Source organism: Chiloscyllium plagiosum, chromosome 5 (assembly GCF_004010195.1).
Source record: "Chiloscyllium plagiosum isolate BGI_BamShark_2017 chromosome 5, ASM401019v2, whole genome shotgun sequence".
NCBI lineage: Eukaryota > Metazoa > Chordata > Chondrichthyes > Orectolobiformes > Hemiscylliidae > Chiloscyllium > Chiloscyllium plagiosum.
This window is the reverse complement of record NC_057714.1, coordinates 23984705-23990882: the sequence shown is the minus strand read 5'-3', so window position 1 is coordinate 23990882 and position 6178 is coordinate 23984705.

Below are 6178 nucleotides of genomic sequence, written 5' to 3'. Positions count from 1 at the left end.
AACCCCGGAGCAGACTCTCCCGAACTGGAGACTTTTCCAGCTGATATACTCTTTTCGAGATCTAAACATTCATGTGAACAGCAGAGCAAGGCTGAAAAACACATTCCATTCTGGTCACATACAGATAAGAAGATTCACACGGGAAGGTGTGTAATAAGATTCACACGGGACTAAGCGACACCTTCCATTTTCGGTTAGATTCACACATGTATTGGGACACAATTTTAACCCTTTCACCACAGTATGTCTTCAATGCTCAGGAAGCCCATCTGGAATTAAGTAGTACAGATAACTCTCACTGAAGCTGAGGCTAAATGAGTTCCAGAGTGATATTAAACCTCAATACTGATAAAGAAGTGGAGACATTCTCATCGAACTGCAGAAGAAGAATAGATGGTTGTTCATCCAATAGTGGTACCACTTAGATACCATAAGATGATGTTGCGAATAGCACAAGAAGTTTCAATGGCAGGGTAGACACGAATACAGAAAATGCAGACATTGACAAACAAGTATTTTATATGGTCATGACTTTATAGAGACGTAGGGCAGTTCTGTAAAACATGTCATGCATTTCAGGTGGTAGAAAAACCTTAACCTGTAATTAGACTAGCACCTGTACCAATTTGTGAAGACCCACTGAATCAAGTGTTAGTGGGTTGTGTCAAGACACCTTATGTCCTCACATTCATGGATATGACAAAGGAATAACTGATGGGAACCAAGTTGAGGACAATTTCATTAGTGTAGTAGTGGAAAAGTTAAGGCAGTTCTTTAAGAGTTTTGGACTACCAACTGAGGTACAATCTGAGTGGGGTTCTAACTTGACATCTAAAGTCTTCCAGGAAATCAGTAGTTTGAGTGTATAACAATTGAAGTTGACTGCATATCATCCACAAACACCATGAGTTTTGGAGAAACAAAAGCAGACTCTCAAAACTACATTTGAGGCATAGAAATTGCTGAAGAAGCTCACCAGTTCTGACAAGATCTGTGGAGAGAAACAGAATTAATGTTTGAGTCCAGTGTGACTCTTCCACATTAGCTATGTTTATTTCAGATTTCCAACATCTGCAGTATTTTGTTTTTACAAGATTAAGGCATATTATCATGATAACTCATAACATTGGTAGAAAGGATTAGATTTCTTACCATTTTCCACAAGAGATTCCCCAAATGAATCCACTAGATTTAGGCCATTTGATTTGGTTTATGATACTGAGATTAGAGACCCATAAAAATTGATTCGGGAGAAGTTCTTGAATGAGAAGGATGCATCCTCAAAGTTGGGTAACATGTTCATGTTTTGACAAAAACTCTCAATTATGTACAATAGCATAGGAACATTTAAAAGTTTCACAGGTAGAAATGAAACAATGAGCAGATAAACATTCAGCAACCAGAATGTTTCAAGTGGGTGATGAAGTATTGGTTTGTTGCTGTTATAAGTGAACCTCTGAAAGTGAAATTAAGTTGTGGGGAAAATCACCAGCCCTCGGGGTCAGAGTCAGGGTTCAACGACAGAGTTTATTGTACAAGGAAATACCGGTGATCCGGGGAGAGAAAGACACCAACAGCACAGTGGTCAGCTGCGAGTCCCCTCTCAACCTGGAGCACATGTCAAGATACTTATATTACAAAATGTATAAAATAGGTCAATGATGACGTTACTGTCTTTGTAACATAGTTTATTGTAAACATTGCAGAATCATTGAATGCCGTCATTATTAATTTTTAATCATTGTCAGTTTCAGCACAGACATTGTCAATTGCAGCACCTGCGCGGAAGTCCATTGCTGTAGTAAGTCGCTCTTCCTGAGAAGGACGATTATGCAGCCCTGGCTATCAGCACTTTGTATTGAGTCCTTTGACGGGCAGTATACATTATGCATGTGTATTCTCTCCCTCACCCGCCTTAAACTAATCAACTAAGTTGTGAGTGCATTGTGTTGGCATTCTGGTGACCCAGGCAGTATCTGTGTTTGCTCTGCTATCTTTCTCCATCTTGTGGTCCGGCAGCCATTTTGTGTGTCAAGTGGCTAACTTATGGCTCAGCAGCCATCTTGTGTATCCATGTGCCTAGTGTCACCCTGCCCCGTGCCATCTCCCACTTAAAAGTGATCCATATAAAGTAGCTGGAAGGTCTAGTAAAGTGACTTTTCTGACAAATACTGCTGATCAAAGGAAGAAGAAATAAGTTGGTTGCATAAATATGTTGAAATATTTATTATAGGGAAAGAATAAGGAGCAAGTGTGTCAGATGATAGTGATAAAAAATGACAGAAATAAGAGTGAGGTAGATTAGGTAGACAGTTTTTAAAGTGAAGTTCCTACATTTCAACTAGCTAACACAGAAATATTGTGATGGTTAGATACTGTGTTTTCAACTTTAGTGAAAGCTCAATTAAAGGATCTTAAGACTTCTGTTAAAGTTGAGTAATCTGTAGGTAACCTGGATGTACATTAGCTAGATTTTATGTGATGGAAGATCCACATGATTATGAACTCAGATATGAAATTATTTTTTACTACTTAACTGTTTTGGTTTGTAAAACAAGTTTTGAAATGTGAAATTTAATCTGTTGCCAACAAGTTACACTTTGCAGATGAAAATCTGTGCCTTACTACTTCAATATTAGAAAAGATGAGTTATCAATTATGGTATCATTACTCTTGGAAGACAATAATATATGCTTAGATGTTCTTCTCCCAAATGATTCAAGGGATACTTTGAGAAGTTATGAAAATATCTAATTATATTTCTCAATATTCTCAAGATGAATGTGAGATTTTCATCTCTACACTGATATCATCTTGGACAGATTATCTGCAGCAGGCAGTTCGGGGAGGATGAAGTCAAGTGTGTATTTCCCTCGTGTTCATTCCCTCATTGCCTATTGTAGACCTTTAGGACTCCATCAGTTTGATTTGTGGTGCTGCTACCAGGCTACTGTTCGCTGATGGATACCCTCAGTACTTCAAGCAATGCTCAAAATGGAGGAATACTGATTCAGCAGGTGAGGGCTTCCCTGCCTACGTTTAATGTGATGACTTGATGGCATGTGGAGGACTCCTAGGGCAACTTCCACATGACCGTACTCTGCTGCCATCTCTGCTGTGTCTATCTTGCCAGTGGGACAGGACATGGTAAGGGTGACTAGGTCATTGTCATACTTATGGAGTCATACCTTATAGACAATGTTAGGCTGTTGCTTGACTAGTGTATATGACTGCTCTCCAAATCTTGGCGTTAGCTCCCAGACATCAACAAGTAATTTGCAGAGTCAACAGGACAGTATTGCCTTTGTTGTTTCCAGTGCCGAGGTCGATGCTGGTTGTTGTCTGGTTTCATTCCTTGTTTGAGATTTTCTAGTGGTTGATAGAACTGAGTGGTTTGTTAGCCATTATTGTGGTCTTGCAGGCACATGTAGGCCAGGCCAGGTGAGGAAGGCAGATTTCAATTAGTGAACCAAATGCGTTGTTCCCAAGAATCCACAATGGTTGCAAAGTCATCATTCGAATTTTAATTTCAGATTTCAAATCTGCCATGATGAGATTTGAACCTGAGTTCTTAGAACACTTCCTGGCTCTCTGGATTCCTAGTCCAGCAATAATACTGTTACACCATCGCCTACCCTAGCAGTTCAATAAAGTTAGTGCAGAAAAGATTGCTTTTCTCAGCTTGTAATACAGAAGTCTATTCATGACTGGAATATTGATGGGACATTGTCTATTGTGTGCCAATTAAATCCGGATTCAACCCGATGAGTAGACAATGGAATGCATCGATACTGTTGTCATCGGATTGACACTAGCTGAAGAAAGCCAATATCACAAATCATAAGGACACCCCAATCAGTTAATCTGAGATACAAAGACTGGACATTTCCCACCCAGCACAGAAAAGGACCTTGCATCAAAAGCCACTTTAAGCATACAATAGGGACATATTCGTTTTAGCTGCAGTATTACATTTGTTCACTATAGGAGCTTGAACACCTCCATTTGGAAAGCGAGATGCTTGCTGTTATTTGGGAATACATAATCAGGAACATCTGACCTTCATTTTCCTTTGGTGCAATTGAAAATCCTACAGGTCTACAACATGTCTTGACCAGAAATAAGAAATGACTTCTTTTTACACTTTCGATAACCAAATATATGCCACATCTTTAAAACTATTTATCTACATATGTAATTGGTATGACTGAAGTGTAGATGTTTGTTATACTTAGATTGCTGATCTTATGAAAAATAAATATTTCTCCTTTGATTTCATTTAAACCTACATGAAAGCCTATTTGTGAATATTCTTACGAGTCAAAGTACTCCAGGGGTTAGACCACACCTTCCAAAAGACATTTTTTTGCAGTCAGCTAAGAGTTGAGGAAAAGGAGAAATTATCCCAATCTCTTCCCTGTCCCTAATATTTTGTTATTCATTTAATGCTGATTGTACTTCAGAATAAAAGCAAGTTGTCATGTAAATTTTGTTTCAATACAACTATTTCTAAACAAATCGTAAACATTTAAATGAATGTGATAATACAAAATATGCAAGTACATAATGTTACACGTACTCATTTTGCTGACAAGAATGACGTAAAACGAAAAACTTACCAAAACTGATTTTCCTGATTTTTACCCTAATTCAATATATGCACTAATCTCAGACAAGAGAGCATGCAGGTGATCCATTTGCTGTCCTTTTCTGATTTCATGTGCATTGCTATATCATAAAAATGCATATCAGACAACACAGATCCACTTTCCATGTTAAATATTAAGAGACACAAACGCAGTAATGTAAACTGACCCTTTTACAAATAACGTTTCCATTTCTGGGAATAGGTTGGCCACTGACATCCAATGTAAACCTACAGACTCCTACAATTCCCTGGAATATACATCCTCACACCTTGCTTTCTGGACTCCACTCCACTCCCTCAGTTTCTCCGTCATATCTAATCAGATGGTGTCACCTTCTGCAGTAGAGAGTTAAGAAATATCCACTTTTTTCCCTCAACTAACAACTCTCCACCGCTTTGGTTGACAAGGCTCTGAGTCTTGTCTGACCCATTTCCTGTACTTGTGTCCTCACCCCTTCTCTTCACTCCCACAACACCAATAATGTCCCTCTGGTCTTCACTTTCTACCCCACCAGCATCCACATCTAAAGGATCATGAGCTGTCATTTCTGCCACCTCAGCCAAATGCCACTAGTAGACAAATATTACCTTCCCTCCCTTGTCAGCACTTAGTCGTAAAGATATACAGCACGGAAACACATTTTGGTCCAACTCATCCATCCTGACCAGACATCCTAAATTAATCTAATCCCATTTGCCAACATTTGGCCCATATTCATTTAAACCCTTATTCACATATCTATCCAGATGCCTTTTCAATGTTATTGTACCAGCTTGTACCACTTCCTCTGACTGTTCATTCCATACATGCACCACCCTCTGTGTGAAAAAGTTGCCCCTTTTAAATCTTTCCCCCCACCACCTGTGCCCTCTAGCTTTGGACTCCACTACCCTGACTATTCACGATTCACTCATGATTCCATGAATCTCTATAAGGTCACTCCTCAGCCTCCGATGGGAGATGGAGGTGTACAGGGACTGGATGTCCATGGTGAAAATAAGGCGTTGGGGACCGGGGAAGACCAGCCATGCCCTCCACCTGCTCCATGATTTTCGCTTCCCCGGTCCCCAACGCCTTATTTTCACCATGGTCATCCAGTCCCTGTACACCTTCATCCCCCATCACGAAGGACTCAAAGCCCTCCGCTTCTTTCTTTCCCACTGTACCGACCAGTACCCTTCCACTGACACCCTCCTTCGACTGACTGAACTGGTCCTCACCCTGAACAACTTCTCTTTCCAATCCTCCCACTTCCTCCAAACGAAAGGAGTAGCCATGGGCACCCGCATGGGCCCCACCTACGCCTGCCTCTTCGTAGGATATGTGGAACAATCCATCTTCCGAACTACACTGGCCCCACCCCCCACCTTTTCATCCGCTACATCGATGACTGTATCGGCGCCGCCGCGTGCTCCCACGAGGAGGTTGAACAGTTCATCCACTTCACCAACACCTTCCACCCCGACCTCAAATTCACCTGGACAGTCTCAGATTAATCCCTCCCCTTCCTCGACCTTTCTATTTCTAGC